General features: G+C 46.1%; 5 non-coding genes and 1 pseudogene across 5 annotated transcripts; 1 reads left to right on the top strand and 5 right to left on the bottom strand.

The window, feature by feature from the left end:
- Nucleotides 1-3,531: 3,531 nt before the first annotated feature.
- Nucleotides 3,532-3,640, bottom strand: LOC143937609 (U6 spliceosomal RNA). Its single transcript, XR_013263702.1, has one exon. It is a non-coding gene; the product is annotated as a U6 spliceosomal RNA (small nuclear RNA).
- A 3,087-nt stretch (nucleotides 3,641-6,727) lies between these two features.
- On the bottom strand, nucleotides 6,728-6,843 carry LOC143937610 (U6 spliceosomal RNA; annotated as a pseudogene).
- A 2,031-nt stretch (nucleotides 6,844-8,874) lies between these two features.
- Nucleotides 8,875-8,981, bottom strand: LOC143937580 (U6 spliceosomal RNA). The gene has a single exon (XR_013263677.1). It is a non-coding gene; the product is annotated as a U6 spliceosomal RNA (small nuclear RNA).
- A 5,474-nt stretch (nucleotides 8,982-14,455) lies between these two features.
- Nucleotides 14,456-14,562, bottom strand: LOC143937571 (U6 spliceosomal RNA). Its single transcript, XR_013263669.1, has one exon. It is a non-coding gene; the product is annotated as a U6 spliceosomal RNA (small nuclear RNA).
- Nucleotides 14,563-16,212: 1,650 nt separating this feature from the next.
- TRNAQ-CUG (transfer RNA glutamine (anticodon CUG)) lies at nucleotides 16,213-16,284 on the top strand. The gene has a single exon. It is a non-coding gene; the product is annotated as a tRNA-Gln (tRNA).
- A 1,857-nt stretch (nucleotides 16,285-18,141) lies between these two features.
- TRNAQ-CUG (transfer RNA glutamine (anticodon CUG)) lies at nucleotides 18,142-18,213 on the bottom strand. Its single transcript has one exon. It is a non-coding gene; the product is annotated as a tRNA-Gln (tRNA).
- Nucleotides 18,214-21,989: the final 3,776 nt, after the last annotated feature.

Genomic DNA, 21,989 nt, shown 5'->3' with positions numbered 1-21,989 from the left:
AAATGTCATTTTGATTTTGACTTTGATTAAAGCGGGAGTCCGCCGGGACTCCGCGTTTTTTTTTTTTTTTTAAAGCCAGCAGCTACAAATACTGCAGCTGTTGACTTTTAAAATAGTGACACTTACCTGTCCAGCGCGCCCGCGATGTCGGCACCCGAAGCCGATCTCTAGATCAACACTCGAGTGCTGCCGCCGCCATCTTGGGTATGGGAATCAGGAAGTGGAGCCTTTCGGCTTCATTTCCCGGTTCCCTACTGCGCATGCGCGAGCCGCGCTGCGCAATAAGGACGCTCCCCGCTGCCTCTGGGATCTGTGTGTTTCCCAGCAGGCAGCGGGGCACTTGCGGGAAGGGGCGGGCACTTGCGGAAAGGGGCGTAAGTTACGCCCCTTTCCGCAGAGAGCTATCCCGGAAGTGGGTGCAGTTACCTGTATTATCCAGGTAACTGCACCCCCCTCCCCCCTGAAAGGTGCTGATTGTGGCACCGGAGGGGGGGAGGGTTCCGATGAGCGGAAGGTCCACTTTAGGGTGGACCTCCGCTTTAAGACTGTATGACTTGACATGTATTTGGTAATGGTTTTTGGTAATGCTTTCAGGGTAACGCGGCGTCATGCATGATGTGATGTTTCGGGGGATTATTACTCTGCACAACACATCAGGCATCACACCGCAGGATGAATGTAATTTATTTGTATGTTTGGAACTGTATTGTTATGTAGTGTATTTTATGCGCTGCGTCGCAGTACAGTGTGGAATGTACCCTGTTCAAAGTATTTTGTTTTTTGTATATTTTCTTGCAAAATAAAGTATACATTTTCAATCAAAAAAATGTGTTCCCTGCGCAAGGATGACACGTATAATCGTGAAGCGAACCACATTTTCTTGCCCTCCTATGTAGCAGTCAAGCTTTTCCCTCTTCTTATCTCCTGTACTCTTGTCACGGCTATACTAAAAAATAAAAAAACCTAGTTATATATCGCGGTTAGATTGGCGGTGCAGTTGTACTTTTCCGGCGAGCGCTTTCTTTTTGTGCTATTTAACCCCTTGCTTACTGGCCACTTATGGTCCCCTCCTGCCCAGACCAATTTTCAGCTTTCGCCGCTGACGCACTTTCAATGTCAATGACGCGGTCATCCAACACTGCACCCAAATTACATTTTTATCATTTTTTTTCCCACATAAATAGAGCCTTCTTTTGGTGGTATTTAATCACAGCTGGGGTTTTTTTTTTTTTTTTTTTTTTTTGCTAAACAAACAAAGAAATATGGAAAATTCTGAAGAAAAAAAAAAAATCATGTTTAATAGTTTGTTATACAATTTTGCAAACAGGTAATTTTTCTGCTTCATTGATTTGCACTGACAGGTGGCGCTGGTGGGCGGCACTTGCGGGCGGCACAGATGGGCACTGGGGATCTGGTGGCACATCACGGTGATTGGGACTGATGTCCATGGCTATACAAAAAAATAAAATGTTGTTACATATTGCGGTTACATTGGCGGTGCAGTTGTACTTTTTTCGGCGAGAGCTTTCTTTTTGTGGTATTTAATCACCAAGGGGGGGGGGGGGGGGAGGAGGGGGGGGTTGAATTTTTTGTGCCAAATGAAAAGGACCAACATTTGTGAAAAAAAAAAAAATGAAAATAAAGTATCACAGACAGTACTAATTGTTTTTGTACAGAGGATATGAACACCAATAATCTGATGATAGGGAGGTTGCAATAATGACTTGCTTAAAAAAGATTCATTAAATGGGTTTAAAATATTATTAAAAAACAATGGAATAAAATGTATCTTTAATTTCATTTTTTTTTTTAAAAACATCCAATAAACAGTTTATATTAAAAAAAAAAAAAAAATATATATATATATATTTTTATTTTATTTTTTAATTACAAAAGTAAAAAAAAATACACATGGCAGAGGATGATTTCGATCCATCAACCTCTTGGTTACGGGCCGGGCGCGCTTCCGCTACGCCATTCAGCTATACGGCTCTCTGAAGCTCTTTTTGGTTTTTGTGTAACGCGTATATGTGTCAGTTGCGGCTATTCAATGACGGTTGGTGGGCGGGTTCTGCACTCCCATACATCCATACATCCATATATACATTATATATGGGGACATAAAGCAGGCCATACGCTAGTAGGTTTTTTCATACGAATGTTCGTACAAGCATTCTCAGTACGATCGATAACCAATGTTGTTAAACATTTCCTTTTCTTTTAGCATTTGATTTTCTAAATTGAAAAATGTGAAACTAAATTCTAATGGCGTATGACCAGTTTTTGGTTTCACGCACGCGGCCGTATGTGGAACGCACCACACGGCAGAATGCGCGATATCTGTGTTTGGAGCATACACCCAAAATGGCGCACAGCCTCATCTATTTCATCTCATTGGGCGCTGAGCCCCTGCAGAGTGACTACGCAGGCTCTGTGCATGAAGCCTTAAAAGTCGCATTGGAGGTTCCCATTACATCAGAAGTCCTCCCATCACATAAGAGTCCCCTCCCCCCTCATTACATCGGAGGCACTCTCATGACATCAGAAGTCCTCCCATCACATAAGAGTCCCCTCCCCCCTCATTACATCGGAGGCACTCTCATGACATCAGAAGTCCTCCCATCACATAAGAGTCCCCTCCCCCTCATTACATCGGAGGCACTCTCATGACATCAGAAGTCCTCCCATCACATAAGAGTCCCCTCCCCCCTCATTACATCGGAGGCACTCTCATGACATCAGAAGTCCTCCCATCACATAAGAGTCCCCTCCCCCCTCATTACATCGGAGGCACTCTCATGACATCAGAAGTCCTCCCATCACATAAGAGTCCCCTCCCCCCTCATTACATCGGAGGCACTCTCATGACATCAGAAGTCCTCCCATCACATAAGAGTCCCCTCCCCCTCATTACATCGGAGGCACTCTCATGACATCAGAAGTCCTCCCATCACATAAGAGTCCCCTCCCCCTCATTACATCGGAGGCACTCTCATGACATCAGAAGTCCTCCCATCACATAAGAGTCCCCTCCCCCCTCATTACATCGGAATGTGATGGGAGGACTTCTGATGTCATGGGAACCTCCAATGCGACTTTTAAGGCTTCATGCACAGAGCCTGCGTAGTCACTCTGCAGGGACTCAGCGCCCAATGAGATGAATAGATGAGGCTGTGCGCCATTTTGGGTGTATGCTCCAAACACAGATATGGCGCATTCTGCCGTGTGGTGCGTTCCACATACGGCCGCGTGCGTGAAACCAAAAACTGGTCATACGCCATTAGAATTTAGTTTCACATTTTTCAATTTAGAAAATCAAATGCTAAAAGAAAAGGAAATTTTTAACAACATCGGTCATCGAACGTACTGAGAATGTTTGTACGAACATTCGTATGAAAAAACCTACTAGCGTATGGCCAGCTTTATGTCCCCAGCGATATAATAACATGCATGTTATAATATAAATGTGTGTATATATTATAGCTCATAAGAAGAGGGAAATAATTATAACTACTGTTATTTGGTGCAATAAAAAATGTGGTTCGCTTCACGTTTATGCGTGTCATCCTTGCGCAGGGCACATGCTAATCTTCTCTGTATCGTTCCACTTTAAGTATGCGTCCATACACCCAATATGGGCCAAGGACAACATACATGATACCTTATACATTATATAAACTTCTCATATAATGAACTGATGACATTAGGGAGAGTATTAAATATCAAATATCCATATTTTACTTTATATATTCCAAACTAATTCTGTAATGACCCTTTTTCCTGATAAATAATGTCTGTGAATTGAAAAATGTATTTAATTAAATGGAAATAAGCAGCATGAAAGCATATATTGAAGCAAAACACCGTATGCAAATTTATGCAAATTAGCAGCTGAGCCGCAAAGCATTCTGGGAGTGCAGAACCCACCCACCAACCGTCATTGACTAGCTGCAACTGACACGTTACATAGGATCCATAAGGTTCCCATAGCAACTGAGTAGCAGAGTGGCGCAGCGGAAGCGTGCTGGGCCCATAACCCAGAGGTCAATGGATCGAAACCATCCTCTGCTAGGTGTATTTTTTTTTTTACTTTTGTAATTTAAAAAATATAAACAGGGGGACACTCACACAGGAGGATATGCACACAGGAGGACATGGACACAGGAGGATATGCACACAGGGGGACACTCACACAGCACAGGAGGACACACACACACAGGAGGATATGCACAGAGGGGGACACGCACACAGGAGGATATGCACACAGGGGGACACTCACACAGCACAGGAGGACACACACACACAGGAGGATATGCACAGAGGGGGACACGCACACAGGAGGATATGCACACAGGGGGACACTCACACAGCACAGGAGGACACACACACACAGGAGGATATGCACACAGGGGGACACGCACACAGGAGGACACGCACACAGGGGGACACGCACACAGGAGGATATGCACACAGGTGGACACGCACACAGGGGGACACTCACACAGGGGGACACGCACACAGGGGGACACGCACACAGGAGGACACGCACACAGGAGGACACGCACACAGGAGGATATGCACACAGGAGGACATGCACACAGGAGGATATGGACACAGGAGGATATGCACACCGGGGGACACTCACACAGCACAGGAGGACACACACACACAGGAGGATATGCACAGAGGGGGACACGCACACAGGAGGACACGCACACAGGGGGACACGCACACAGGAGGATATGCACACAGGTGGACATGCACACAGGAGGATATGCACACAGGAGGACATGGACACAGGAGGATATGCACACCGGGGGACACTCACACAGCACAGGAGGACACACACACACAGGAGGATATGCACACAGGGGGACACGCACACAGGAGGACACGCACACAGGGGGACACGCACACAGGAGGATATGCACACAGGTGGACACGCACACAGGGGGACACTCACACAGGGGGACACGCACACAGGAGGACACGCACACAGGAGGACACGCACACAGGAGGATATGCACACAGGAGGACATGCACACAGGAGGATATGCACACAGGGGGACACGCACACAGGAGGACATGCACACAGGGGGACACGCACACAGGAGGACACGCACACAGGAGGACACGCACACAGGAGGACATGCACACAGGGGGACACGCACACAGGTGGACACGCACACAGGGGGACACTCACACAGGGGGACACGCACACAGGGGGACACGCACACAGGAGGACACGCACACAGGAGGATATGCACACAGGGGGACACGCACACAGGAGGACACGCACACAGGAGGATATGCACACAGGTGGACACGCACACAGGGGGACACTCACACAGGGGGACACTCACACAGCACAGGAGGACATGCAAATAGGGGGACACACACACACACACAGCCAGGAGGACATGCACACAGGGGGACACGCACACAGGTGGACACGCACACAGGGGGACATGCACACAGGAGGATATGCACACAGGGGGACACGCACACAGGAGGACATGCACACAGGGGGACACGCACACAGGAGGACACGCACACAGGAGGACACGCACACAGGAGGACATGCACACAGGGGGACACACACACAGGAGGACACGCACACAGGGGGACACGCACACAGGAGGACACGCACACAGGAGGACACGCACACAGGAGGACATGCACACAGGGGGACACGCACACAGGTGGACACGCACACAGGGGGACACTCACACAGGGGGACACGCACACAGGGGGACACGCACACAGGAGGACACGCACACAGGAGGATATGCACACAGGGGGACACGCACACAGGGGGACACGCACACAGGAGGACACGCACACAGGAGGATATGCACACAGGGGGACACGCACACAGGAGGACACGCACACAGGAGGACACGCACACAGGGGCACACGCACACAGGGGGACACTCACACAGGGGGACACTCACACAGCACAGGAGGACATGCAAATAGGGGGACACACACACACACACAGCCAGGAGGACACTGCGGGGTGGGGGGACCCGGGGCCCTTACATCTGTACACTCCCCCCATCACTTGTGGTGGCCCTGATGTCTCAGCTTCACTCACCGAGTCACCGGATGCCGATAATAGTACTTCTAACAGCGCGATGCTCCCCCCCCCCCCCCGCCCCTCCACTCTTCTCGTCCGTCCCAGGTGATGTCACGACGCATACAGCACCTGGGACGGACGGGAGGGAAGGAGGGGCCGGCGGGGAGCAGCGCACAGTTAGCTGTGTTATTATCGGCATCGCGTCATGTATTTCAGCCGCTGCAAGTGGCCTCTCATGTGGCTGAGTCCGGGCCCCTAATGGCCTCGGGCCCTCGGGCGGCGCCCAAGTGACCGACTGGTCAGTCTGCCCCTGCCTGTAACACAGATATGGCGCATTCTGCCGTGTGGTGCGTTCCACATACGGCCGCGTGCGTGAAACCAAAAACTGGTCATACACCATTAGAATTTAGTTTCAAATTTTTCAATTTAGAAAATCAAATGCTAAAAGAAAAGGAAATTTTTAACAACATTGGTCATCGAACGTACTGAGAATGTTTGTGCGAACATTCGTATGAAAAAACCTACTAGCGTATGGCTTGCTTTATGTCCCCAGCGATATAATAACATGCATGTTATAATATAAATGTGTGTATATATTATAGCTCATAAGAAGAGGGAAATAATTATAACTACTGTTATTTGGTGCAAGAAAATGTGGTTCGCTTCACGATTATGCGTGTCATCCTTGCGCAGGGCACATGCTAATCTTCTCTGTATCGTTCCACTTTAAGTATGTGTCCATCCAGCCAATACCGGCCGAGGACAACATACATGTTACCTTATACATTATAAAAACTTCTCATATAATGAACTGATGACATTAGGGAGAGTATTAAATATCAAATATCCATATTTTACTTTATATATTCCAAACTAATTCTGTAATGACCCTTTTTCCTGATAAATGATGTCTGTGAATTGAAAAATGTATTTAATTAAATGGAAATAAGCAGCATGAAAGCATATATTGAAGCAAAACACCGTATGCAAATTTATGCAAATTAGCAGCTGAGCCGCAAAGCATTCTGGGAGTGCAGAACCCACCCACCAACCGTCATTGACTAGCTGCAACTGACACGTTACATAGGATCCAAAAGGTTCCCATAGCAACTAAGTAGCAGAGTGGCGCAGCGGAAGCGTGCTGGGCCCATGACCCAGAGGTCGATGGATCGAAACCATCCTCTGCTAGGTGTATTTTTTTTTTACTTTTGTAATTTAAAAAATATAAACAGGGGGACACTCACACAGGAGGATATGCACACAGGAGGACATGGACACAGGGGGACACGCACACAGGAGGACACGCACACAGGAGGACACGCACACAGGAAGATATGCACACAGGAGGACACGCACACAGGGGGACACGCACACAGGTGGACACGCACACAGGGGGACACTCACACAGGGGGACACGCACACAGGGGGACACGCACACAGGAGGACACGCACACAGGAGGATATGCACACAGGAGGACACGCACACAGGGGGACACGCACACAGGTGGACACGCACACAGGGGGACACTCACACAGGGGGACACGCACACAGGGGGACACGCACACAGGAGGACACGCACACAGGAGGATATGCACACAGGGGGACACGCACACAGGGGGACACGCACACAGGGGGACACGCACACAGCACAGGAGGACACACACACACAGGGGGACACGCACACAGGGGGACACGCACACAGGAGGATATGCACACAGGGGGACACGCACACAGGAGGACACGCACACAGGGGGACACGCACACAGGGGGACACGCACACAGGGGGACACGCACACAGGTGGACACGCACACAGGAGGACACGCACACAGGAGGATATGCACACAGGAGGACATGCACACAGGAGGATATGCACACAGGGGGACACGCACACAGGAGGATATGCACACAGGGGGACACGCACACAGGAGGATATGCACACAGGAGGATATGCACACAGGGGGACACGCACACAGGAGGATATGCACACAGGTGGACACGCACACAGGAGGACACGCACACAGGAGGATATGCACACAGGGGGACACGCACACAGGGGGACATGCACACAGGGGGACACGCACACAGGAGGACACGCACACAGGAGGACACGCACACAGGAGGATATGCACACAGGGGGACACGCACACAGGAGGATATGCACACAGGTGGACACGCACACAGGAGGACACGCACACAGGAGGATATGCACACAGGGGGACACGCACACAGGGGGACACGCACACAGGAGGACACGCACACAGGAGGATATGCACACAGGGGGACACGCACACAGGAGGACATGCACACAGGGGGACACGCACACAGGAGGACACGCACACAGGAGGACACGCACACAGGAGGATATGCACACAGGGGGACACGCACACAGGAGGACATGCACACAGGAGGACGCGCACACAGGAGGACACGCACACAGGAGGATATGCACACAGGAGGACACGCACACAGGAGGACACGCACACAGGAGGATATGCACACAGGGGGACACGCACACAGGTGGACACGCACACAGGGGGACACTCACACAGGGGGGCACGCACACAGGGGGACACGCACACAGGAGGACACGCACACAGGAGGATATGCACACAGGGGGACACGCACACAGGGGGACACGCACACAGGTGGACACGCACACAGGGGGACACTCACACAGGGGGACACTCACACAGCACAGGAGGACATGCAAATAGGGGGACACACACACACACACACAGCCAGGAGGACACTGCGGGGTGGGGGGACTTTAGGTTGAAACCATAGAGGGGGGAAGAAAATATGGAACGCTTCACGAATTTGAGTGTCATCCTTGCGCAGGGGCCATGCTAATCTTCTCTGTATCGTTCCAATTTTAGTATATGTCCTGCCGAAGCGAGGACAATCCAATGGTGACCCTCAGAGGTATATAAGGACAACCAGATTGTTTAGTAAAACAATCCTTGTTTTACTAAAAAAAAACAAATTTTCAAAAAACATTTGTCATTGGGACAGAAAGTGAGGTGAAATCTTCTGAAGAGGTGCACAGACAGCGAAAAAAATGATACAGGGGTGATAACCCTTCCCCATGTTTTCCAAAAAGCTTAAAAATAGATTTTTTGACTGGAGCTACACTTTAGAAATGTACCGGTTGAAAATTACAAACAGATTCTACTTAACACAACAAACCTACACAGTCCCTGTCTTGTTTGCACCGCCTGTATACTGCTGTTCTGAGTATATAGGGCAGTGATTCTCAACCAGGGTTCCTCCAGAGGTTGTAGGGGTTCCTTCAGCATTAGGAAATTTCTGCCTCTCAGATAAGTTCCCACCGACACCATTGATTTTTTTAACTATCTGTAAGGAGGTAATTCTTCCCAATGACCACAAGTGTAAGGACCATTCTTACCACTGACTATCACACTATTGTATCATGAGTTGTAGATTTCTCATTTTTAGCAGGGGTTCCCCAAGACCGGAAAATTATTTGAAGGGTTCCTCTGTGTTGAAAAGGTTGAGAAAAGGCTCCACGCCGTTCCTTTTTTTAAATTTGGGTACGGGGTTCCCCTTAATATCCATACAAGACCCAAAGGGGCTGGTAAGGGGCGGGCTGGGGGGGTGGGGTGTACCCATGCCATTTTTCTCAATGATTTTTATCCATATTGCTGGGACCAGACACTACATTAAAACCGCAAGCAGTTTTAAATGACTTTTTTTCCCGTTAAATGTCATTTTGTGCAGGGACTGTTCTAAACACGGAAAACACATGGCACTTCACAGGAATACTATAGACACCCCCCCAGGCACCATATTTAAAGGAACATTTCACTTTTTTTCACTTTAAGCATCATTAAAATCAGTGCTCCCGAAAAAAAAAAACGTCCATTTTTAAAACTTTTTTTTGCATTAATACATGTCCCCTGGGGCAGGACCCGGGTCCCCAAACCCTTTTTAGGACAATAACTTGCATATTAGCCTTTAAAATTAGCATTTTTGATTTTGAACGTTCGAGTCCCATAGACTTTAAAGGGGTTCTAAAGTTCGTGCACATTTTCGGTCCGTTCGCAGGTTCTGGTGGAAACCGAACCGGGGGGTGTTTGGCTCATTCCTACCTCTGATCTGATGAGAGAACTCTGATGTGATGGGAGGGGAGTTCTGATGTGATAGGATGGGATGACCTCTGATGTGATGGGGGGACCTCTGATGTGATGGGAGGCCATCTGATGTGTTAGGAGGACCTCTGATGTGATGGGGGGACCTCTGATCTGATGAGGGAACTCTGATGTGAGGGGAGGGGAGTTCTGATGTGATGGGATGACCTCTGATGTGTTAGGATGACCTCTGATATGATGGAGGACCCTCTAATGTGATGGGGAGGGGGGAGTGGACCTCTGATTTCTTGGGAGGACCTCTGATGTGATGGGGGGGACCTCTGATGTGATTGGGAGTACTCTGATCTGATGGGGGAACCTATGATGTGATGGGGGGAACCTATGATGTGATAGGATGGGATGACCTCTGATGGGGGAACTCTGATGTGATGGGAGGCCATCTGATGTGTTACGAGGACCTCTGATGTGTTAGGATGACCTCTGATGTGATGGGGGGACCTCTGATCTGAATAGGGAACTCTGATGTGAGGGGAGGGGAGTTCTGATGGGATGGGATGGGATGACCTCTGTTGTGTTAGGATGACCTCTGATGTGATGGGAGGCCATCTGATGTGTTAGGAGGACCTCTGATGTGATGGGGGGGACCTCTGATCTGATGAGGGAACTCTGAGGGGAGGGGAGTTCTGATGGGATGGGATGACCTCTGTTGTGTTAGGATGACCTCTGATATGATGGAGGATCCTCTAATGTGATGGGGAGGGGGGAGTGGACCTCTGATTTCTTGGGAGGACCTCGGATGTGATGGGGGGACCTCTGATGTGATTGGCAGTACTCTGATCTGATGGGTGAACCTATGATGTGATGGGGGGACCTAATGATGTGATGGGGGGACCTAATGATGTGATGGGGGGACCTAATGATGTGATGGGGGGACCTCTGATGTGATGGGGGGACCTCTGATGGGACGGGATGACCTCTGAAGTGTTAGGATGACCTCTGATATGATGGAGGACCCTCTAATCTGATGGGGGGTGGGTGGACCTCTGATTTCTTGGAAGGACCTCTGATGTCATGAGAGTGCCTCCGATGTAATGAGGGGGGAGGGGGCTCTTATGTGATGGGAGGACTTCTTATGTAATGGGAACCTCCAATGCGACTTTTAAGGCTTCATGCACAGAGCCTGCGTAGTCACTCTGCAGGGACTCAGCGCCCAATGAGATGAAATAGATGAGGCTGTGCGCCATTTTGGGTGTATGCTCCAAACACAGATATCGCGCATTCTGCCGTGTGGTGCGTTCCACATACGGCCACGTGCGTGAAACCGAAAACTGGTCAATTTAGTTTCACAGTTTTTCAATTTAGAAAATCAAATGCTAAAAGAAAAGGAAATGTTTAACATTGGTTATCGATCGTACTGAGAATGTTTGTACGAACATTCATATGAAAAAACCTACTAGCGTATGGCTTGCTTTATGTCCCCAGAGATATAATAACATGCATGATTTATTTATATATATATATATATATATATATATATATATATATATATATATATATATATATATATAAAATGTATGGTATGTATGGTATATATATATATATATATAGATATCATGTATGGGAGTGCAGAACCCGCCCACCAACCGTCATTGAATAGCTGCAACTGAGACATATACGCGTTACACAGAAACCAAAAAGAGCTCTTAGAAACCAAGTAGCAGAGTGGCGCAGCGGAAGCGTGCTGGGCCCATAACCCAGAGGTCGATGGATCGAAACCATCCTCTGCTAGGTGTATTTTTTTTTTTTTACTTTTGTAATTAAAAAATAAATAAATATATATATATTTTTTAATATAAACAGTGTTTATTTGAGGCTTTTAAAAAAAAAAAAAAAAAATACATTAAAGATACATTTTATTCCATTCTTTTTTAATAATATTTTAAACCCATTTAATACATTTTTTTTAAGCAAGTCATTATTGAAACCTCCCTATCATGAGACTTTTTGTGTTCATATCCTCTGTTCAAAAACAATTAGTACTGTCTGTGATACTTTATTTATTTTCATTTTTTTTTTTTCACAAATGTTGGTCCTTTTAATTTGGCACAAAAAATTAAAAACCCCCCCCGTGGTGATTAAATACCACAAAAAGAAAGCGCTCGCCGAAAAAAGTACAACTGCACCGCCAATGTAACCGCAATATGTAACAACATTTTTTTTTGTATAGCCATGGACATCAGTCCCAATCACCGTGATGTGCCACCAGATCCCCAGTGCCCATCTGTGCCCCCCGCAAGTGCCGCCCACCAGCACCACCTGTCAGTGCAAATCAATGAAGCAGAAAAATTACCTGTTTGCAAAATTGTATAACAAACTATTAAACATGATATTTTTTTTTTCTTCAAAATTTTCCATATTGCTTTGTTTAGCAAAAAAATAAAAACCCCAGCTGTGATTAAATACCACCAAAAGAAGTCTCTATTTATGTGGGGAAAAATGTAATTTGGGTGCAATGTTGTATGACCGCGTCATTGACATTCAAGTGCGTCAGTGCCGAAAACTGAAAATTGGTCTGGGCAGGAGGGGGCCATAAGTGGCCAGTAAGCAAGTGGTTAAATTCTACAAAAAGAAATGTGATGGGATAACCTCTGATATGATGGAGGGCCAACTAATGTGATGGTGGAACCTCTAACGTGATGGGAGTATCACTGCTGGGGGGGGCACTGATGTGAGGGGGGCATCTGATGCAATGGGGGGACCTCTGATGTGATGGGGGGACCTCTGATGTGATGTGAGGACCTCTGATGTGATGGGGGGACCTCTGATGTGATGGGGGGACCTCTGATGTGATGGGGGGACCTCTGATGTGATGTGAGGACCTCTGATGTGATGGGGGGACCTCTGATGTGATGTGAGGACCTCTGATGTGATGGGAGGGCCTCTGATGTGATGGGGGGGCCTCTGATGTGATGGGGGGACCTCTGATGTGATGGGGGACCTCTGATGTGATGGGAGGACCTCTGATATGATGGGGGACCTCTGATGTGATGGGGGACCTCTGATATGATGGGGGGACCTCTGATATGATGAGGGGACCTCTGATGTGATGGGGGGGACCTCTGATGTGATGTGAGGACCTCTGATGTGATGGGGGGACCTCTGATGTGATGGGGGGACCTCTGATGTGATGGAAGGACATCTTATGTGATGGGGAGACCTCTGATATGATATAGAGACATGTTATAAGGGGCCCTCTGGTGTGATGGGAGGACCTCTGATGTGGTGGGGGGACCTCTGATGTGGTGGGGGGACCTCTGATGTGATGGGGGGACATCTGATGTGATGGTAGGAGTTCTGATGCGATGGGAGGACCTCTGATGTGATGGGAGGACCTCTGATGTGATGGGAGGACCTCTGATGTGATGGGAGGACCTCTGATATGATGGGGGGGCCTCTGATGTGATGGAAGGACCTCTGATGTGATGGGGGGGGGCCTCTGATGTGATGGGGGACCTCTGATGTGATGGGGGGACCTCTGATGTGATTGGAGACCTCTGATGTGATGGGGGGGCCTCTGATGTGATGGGGGGCCTCTGATCTGATGGGGGCCTCTTATGTGATGGTGGGGGAGCTCTGATGGGATGGGGGGGCCTCTGATGTGATGGGGGGGCCTCTGATGTGATGGGGGGGCCTCTGATGTGATGGGGGGCCTCTGATCTGATGGGGGCCTCTTATGTGATGGTGGGGGGGCTCTGATGGGATGAGGGGACCTCTGATGTGATGGGGGACCTTTGATGTGATGGTAGAGGGGGGAACCTCTGATGTGATGGGGGACCCCTGATGTGATGGTGGAGGGGGGAACCTCTGATGTGATGGGATAATCTCCGATATGATGGAGGGACCTCTAATGTTATGGGAGGAGTTCTGATGCATTGAGAACCTCCAATGCGACTTTAAGGCTTCATGCACACGGTCGCACAGAACGCAGAGCCTGCGTAGTCACTCTGCAGGGACAGAAATAGATGAGGATGTACGCCATTTTGGGCGTATGCTACAAACAGAGTGCGCATTCAGCGTGTCGTGCTTTACACAACCCCTGGCGTATAACCGCATAGTGCGGCATTGTCTAATCTCAATGGGCGACGATACGCCGGGAGAGTGACGAGGCAGGTTCTATATATATAATTTTTTTTTTTTTAATAGTTCATAATAAGAGGGGAAAAAAATCCTAATTGATTACATATTATTATTATTATTTGGTGCAAGAAAATATGGAACGCTTCACGAATTTGCGTGTCATCCTTGCGCAGGGGCCATGCTAATCTTCTCTGTATCGTTCCAATTTTAGTATATGTCCTGCCGAAGCGAGGACAATCCAATGGTGACCCTCAGAGGTATATAAACCCTCCATGAGCTACAAATGCCACCTTATGGAGAGCAACGTTTTCTTTTTCAATTGCAAATTCTATAAAGCAATTCCAAAATAATTCTATGTTAGCCTCCTCCTAACAAAGAATGTTTGTTTGTTAAATATCATATTTTATACAAAGAATATTTGAGCATTTTAAGGGGAAACTCTGTATGCAAATCAATGGAGCTGCTGGGAGGCATTGTGGGAGCAGAGACCCCACCCACCAGGCAATAGGAAGTCTTTACAGAGCAGCTGCAGATACTTCGGGATTTGTTGGAGCGTTTATGTCTTTATTGTGTGTTTGTGTTGTACGTATTTTATGTTGTGTGTTTTTACTGTGTGTTTGTATTGTACGTATTTAATGTTGTTGTGTGTTTGTATTGTACGTATTTTATGTTGTTGTTTTTTTTATTGTGTGTTTGTATTGTACGTATTTTATGTTGTTGTTGTGTGTTTTTACTGTGTGTTTGTATTGTGCCTATTTTATGTTGTTGTTGTGTGTTTGTATTGTACGTATTTTATGTTGTTGTTGTGTGTTTGTATTGTGTGTTTGTATTGTACGTATTTTATGTTGTTGTTGTGTGTTTTTACTGTGTGTTTGTATTGTGCCTATTTTATGTTGTTGTTGTGTGTTTGTATTGTGTGTTTGTATTGTACGTATTTTATGTTGTTGTGTGTTTTTATTGTGTGTTTGTATTGTACATATTTTATGTTGTGTGTTTTTATGGTGTGCTTGTAGCTTTATTGTCTGTTTAAGTTTTAAAGTATTATTTAAGTTTAATGTTATTATTTAAGTTTTCTAAGTATTATGAGTTTATGTTTTATTATATGTGTCTGTATTATAAAAATATTTGTATCGCTCGTTTTTTTTAAACTTTTAATTTGTGATTTTATAATGGATGGCCAGCAGGGCAGGACTTAGGGTGGTGGGGGCCCCTGGGCTTGAGTCACTTTCGGGCCCTACCTTCTATACATTACCGTATTTATCAGTGTATAACATGCGCCCCGAGTTTAGGAGGGAATTTTAAGGAAAAAAAATTTTTTAGGAGGGAAGTTTAAGGAATGCCCATCAATGCAGCCTCATCAGTGTCCATCTGCAGCCTTGTCCAGTATCATTGCAGCCTTGTCAGTGTAGCCTTGTCATTTGCAACCTTACCCCAGAGTCCTGTTTATCTCGGTCCCAAGAGTAGCCGAGTGTACACTTGGCTCGGCTCACAGTCACGCCCAGTCCCTGTGTAATGTCCATCATAGGGCAGGACTGGGCGTGACTGTGAGCGAAGCCGAGCCGAGTACACTCGGCTATGTATCTCGGCAGGGGCCCGCGGGGCCCCCTATTGGCCAGGGGCCCATGGGCTTGAGCCCAGTCAAGCCCAATGGTAAGTCCAGCCCTGAGGGCTAGGGTTGTGTTCAAATCTGCTGGTGATGATACATGTAGAAGATGCCGTGAATGAGACGCATGGAAGCAAAGAATTCTCTACACAGCTGCTGCGTGATGTGAAATTGCCAAAATTTTAAAATTATAGCGAAGACGTTTATTGAATTGTATTTCTGTGAGGTCTATGGCTGCCTGGTCACATTTATAAGCAGTACTTCCAGCTTCTGACATCAGATGGTTCCATGGTGTAATGGTTAGCACTCTGGACTCTGAATCCAGCGATCCGAGTTCAAATCTCGGTGGGACCTAGTTTTTTTTTTTTTACTATAAATATTAGTTTTGGCTAGTAAATTGTAATTATTATTTTTTTTTTTGGTTGCTCAGCCTATTTTTGCTTTTTTTTTTTTTGTAATATTATTTTTTCTGTTTTGTTTTATGTGATTGTTTTTTTTTTTTTCTTATAATAATAGTAATAATTTATTATTATCACATGTGTTGTCTGCATCAGTAAAAATAAAAATACTTTTGCTTGTGTCAACCAATGATAGCCCCAGGCCTCAATTATTGCATTGCATTGTATTTATTGTATGTTTGTATCTTTCTTGTATGTATGTATTGTTATTAATTATAATTTATTATTATCACATTAGCTGTGTTGTCTGCGTCAGTTAGCACTATAAAAATCCTATATAATAATAATAATTAGTAAAAATACTTTTTTGCTTGTATCAACCAATGACAGCCCAAGACCTCAATTATTGTATTGTATGTGTTTCTATTGTGTGTTTGTATCTTTCTTGTATGTCTTCTTCTTCTTATTATTATTATTATTATTAATATTATTAGCATATAAAATTATATTCATAATAATTTATTATCACATGACCTGTGTTGTCTGCATCAGTTAGTGCTATAAAAATCCTATATAATGATAATCAGTGAAAATTAAAATGCCTTTTTGCTTGTGTGAACCAATGACAGCCCCAGACCTGAAAATCGTACTGTATCTTTCTTGTATATGTTATTATATGTTTCTTATTTGATATAATAATATTTATTAATAATAATAATTTATTATTATTATAAATAATAATAAATATGATATTATATTTTTCTTAATTGATATAAAAACACATACAAGAAAGATATGATACGATCCAATAAAATAATTGTATTTTTATTTATTTTTTACTGATTATTATTTTCACATGACCTTTGTAGACAACAAAGGTCATGTGAAAATAATAATCAGTAAAAAATAAATAAAAATAAAATTATTTTATTGGATCGTATCATGTCTTTCTTGTATGTGTTATTATATTTTTCTTAATTGATATAATATCATATTTATTATTATTTATATCAGAAAAAATATCTTTTTGCTCATGTCAAATATTGACAGCCTTAAACAGTGGTTAACGTGACATTAAAGGCAAATAAAAAAAAAAAAAGTTATACTTACCTGCTCTGTGCAATGATATTGCACAGGACGGTCCCTTACCTCCTCTTCTGGAGTCCCCCACTGGTGCTGTGCGCTTTCCCATGCTACATAGTGCCCCCTTAGCAAAGCCGTGCACTATGGGGGGGGGGGATCTTGCGTTGGATTGTGTGCGTCCATAGATATATACAGCACCTGTAAGCCTTGTCCCCACTACCGCCTCACAGGAGTATGACTGACAGCATCAGGAGCCTATAGCTCCCGCTGCTCTCAGTGTCTCCTATGGAGCTGGGACAGCACTGGATCAGTGAGAAGAGGTAGATAAGTGTTGGATGGCAGGTGGGGGGGGGGGGGGCAGTTATTGGGGCTTTTTTTTTTTTATATCTGAATGCAAGGTAAGAGACTGTTTGAGCTTTTAACCATTTATAACCACTTTAATAAGATAATATTCAGTTTCCCTGTATCGGCATCTGTTGGACAGTTTTTGAGTTTTTTTCTTAGTTTGTCATTTATTGACATGATACAATCAAAAAAAGATTTTTATTTACATTTTTACTGATGCAGACAACACAGATCAGGCAATTATAAATATATATTTATTATCTGTGTGTAAAATTATAAAAAAAAAAAAAAACATGTAATTAAAATTATAACAAAAAAAAAAAAAGCAAAAATAGGCCTAACAAAATAAATATTTGCTACACAAAACAAGAATTTGAAAAAGATCAGGTCCCACCGAGATTTGAACTCGGATCGCTGGATTCAGAGTCCAGAGTGCTAACCATTACACCATGGAACCAGCTGATGTCTGGCCCAGGAACTGATGTTTATAAATGTAACCAGTACAGCTACAAAATTCAGAGTAATATGGACTATTACAAAATATGAACCTTAGTTATAATTTAACTTGACTTTTTGCCCATTCCTCCTCCTTGCAAAACTCCAGCTCCTTCAAGTTGGATGGTTTGCGCTTGTGAACAGCAAACTTTAGGTCTGACCACAGATTTTCTATTGGATTGAGGTCTGGGCTTTGACTAGGCCATTCCAACACATTTACATGTTTCCCCTTAAACCACTCAAGTGTTGCTTTAGCAATGTGTTTGGGGTCATTGTCCTGCTGGAAGGTGAACCTCCGTCCTAGTCCCAAATCACACACAGAGTGGTGCAGGTTTTGCTCAAGAATATCCCTGTATTTATCACCATCCATCTTTCCTTCAACTCTGACCAGTTTCCCAGTCCTGACTGCTGAAAAACATCCCCACAGCATGATGCTGCCACCACCATGTTTTACAGTGGGGATGGTATTCTTTGGGTGATGTGATGTGTTGGGTTTGCGCCAGACATAGCGTTTTCTTTGTTCAATTTTAGTCTCATCAGAGCAGATCACCTTCCTCCATACATCAGACCAGATCACCTTCCTCCATACATCAGACCAGATCACCTTCCTCCATACATCAGAGCAGATCACCTTCCTCCATACATCAGAGCAGATCACCTTCCTCCATACATCAGAGCAGATCACCTTCCTCCATACATCAGACCAGACCACCTTCCTCCGTACATCAGAGCAGATCACCTTCCTCCATACATCAGAGCAGATCACCTTCCTCCATACATCAGAGCAGATCACCTTCCTCCATACATCAGAGCAGATCACCTTCCTCCATACATCAGACCAGACCACCTTCCTCCGTACATCAGAGCAGATCACCTTCCTCCGTACATCAGAGCAGATCACCTTCCTCCATACATCAGAGCAGATCACCTTCCTCCATACATCAGAGCAGATCACCTTCCTCCGTACATCAGAGCAGATCACCTTCCTCCGTACATCAGACCAGATCACCTTCCTCCGTACATCAGAGCAGATCACCTTCCTCCATACATCAGAGCAGATCACCTTCCTCCATACATCAGAGCAGATCACCTTCCTCCGTACATCAGAGCAGATCACCTTCCTCCATACATCAGACCAGATCACCTTCCTCTATACATCAGACCAGATCACCTTCCTCTATACATCAGACCAGATCACCTTCCTCCATACATCAGAGCAGATCACCTTCCTCCATACATCAGAGCAAATCACCTTCCTCCATACATCAGAGCAAATCACCTTCCTCCATACATCAGAGAAGATCACCTACCTCCATACATCAGAGCAGATCACCTTCCTCCATACATCAGACCAGAGCACCTTCCTCCACACATCAGAGCAGATCACCTTCCTCCGTACATCAGAGCAGATCACCTTCCTCCATACATCAGAGCAGATCACCTTCCTCCGTACATCAGAGCAGATCACCTTCCTCCGTACATCAGAGCAGATCACCTTCCTCCATACATCAGAGCAGATCACCTTCCTCCATACATCAGAGCAGATCACCTTCCTCCATACATCAGAGCAGATCACCTTCCTCCATACATCAGAGCAGATCACCTTCCTCCGTACATCAGACCAGACCACCTTCCTCCGTACATCAGAGCAGATCACCTTCCTCCGTACATCAGAGCAGATCACCTTCCTCCGTACATCAGAGCAGATCACCTTCCTCCATACATCAGAGCAGATCACCTTCCTCCATACATCAGAGCAGATCACCTTCCTCTATACATCAGAGCAGATCACCTTCCTCCATACATCAGAGCAGATCACCTTCCTCCATACATCAGAGCAGATCACCTTCCTCTATACATCAGAGCAGATCACCTTCCTCTATACATCAGACCAGATCACCTTCCTCTATACATCAGACCAGATCACCTTCCTCCATACATCAGACCAGATCACCTTCCTCCATACATCAGAGCAGATCACCTTCCTCCATACATCAGAGCAGATCACCTTCCTCCATACATCAGAGCAGATCACCTTCCTCCATACATCAGAGCAGATCACCTTCCTCCATACATCAGAGCAGATCACCTTCCTCCATACATCAGAGAAGATCACCTACCTCCATACATCAGAGCAGATCACCTTCCTCCATACATCAGAGCAGATCACCTTCCTCCATACATCAGACCAGACCACCTTCCTCCATACATCAGAGCAGATCACCTTCCTCCGTACATCAGAGCAGATCACCTTCCTCCATACATCAGACCAGATCACCTTCCTCTATACATCAGAGCAGATCACCTTCCTCCATACATCAGACCAGATCACCTTCCTCCGTACATCAGACCAGATCACCTTCCTCCGTACATCAGAGCAGATCACCTTCCTCCGTACATCAGAGCAGATCACCTTCCTCCATACATCAGAGCAGATCACCTTCCTCCATACATCAGAGCAGATCACCTTCCTCCATACATCAGAGCAGATCACCTACCTCCATACATCAGAGCAGATCACCTTCCTCCGTACATCAGAACAGATCACCTTCCTCCGTACATCAGAGCAGAGCACCTTCCTCCGTACATCAGAGCAGATCACCTTCCTCCGTACATCAGACCAGATCACCTTCCTCCATACATCAGAGCAGATCACCTTCCTCCATACATCAGAGCAGATCACCTTCCTCCATACATCAGACCAGATCACCTTCCTCCATACATCAGACCAGATCACCTTCCTCCGTACATCAGACCAGATCACCTTCCTCCGTACATCAGAGCAGATCACCTTCCTCCATACATCAGAGCAGATCACCTTCCTCCATACATCAGAGCAGATCACCTTCCTCCATACATCAGACCAGACCACCTTCCTCCATACATCAGACCAGACCACCTTCCTCCATACATCAGACCAGATCACCTTCCTCCATACATCAGACCAGATCACCTTCCTCCATACATCAGAGCAGATCACCTTCCTCTATACATCAGACCAGATCACCTTCCTCTATACATCAGACCAGATCACCTTCCTCCGTACATCAGAACAGATCACCTTCCTCCGTACATCAGAGCAGAGCACCTTCCTCCGTACATCAGAGCAGATCACCTTCCTCCGTACATCAGACCAGATCACCTTCCTCCATACATCAGAGCAGATCACCTTCCTCCATACATCAGAGCAGATCACCTTCCTCCATACATCAGAGCAGATCACCTTCCTCCATACATCAGACCAGATCACCTTCCTCCATACATCAGACCAGATCACCTTCCTCCATATATCAGACCAGATCACCTTCCTCCGTACATCAGACCAGATCACCTTCCTCCGTACATCAGACCAGATCACCTTCCTCCGTACATCAGAACAGATCACCTTCCTCCGTACATCAGAGCAGAGCACCTTCCTCCGTACATCAGAGCAGATCACCTTCCTCCGTACATCAGACCAGATCACCTTCCTCCGTACATCAGACCAGATCACCTTCCTCCATACATCAGACCAGATCACCTCCCTCCATACATCAGAGCAGAGCACCTTCCTCCATACATCAGAGCAGATCACCTTCCTCCATACATCAGAGCAGATCACCTTCCTCCGTACATCAGAGCAGATCACCTTCCTCCATACATCAGAGCAGATCACCTTCCTCCATACATCAGAGCAGATCACCTTCCTCCATACATCAGACCAGATCACCTTCCTCCATACATCAGAGCAGATCACCT

Source organism: Lithobates pipiens, unplaced genomic scaffold (assembly GCF_037356315.1).
Source record: "Lithobates pipiens isolate NorthernLeopardFrog02 unplaced genomic scaffold, aLitPip1_a1.2 Scaffold_28, whole genome shotgun sequence".
Taxonomy (NCBI): Eukaryota; Metazoa; Chordata; class Amphibia; order Anura; family Ranidae; genus Lithobates; species Lithobates pipiens.
Note: the sequence above shows the minus strand (reverse complement) of the source record. Positions and strands in the feature narration are given on the sequence as shown.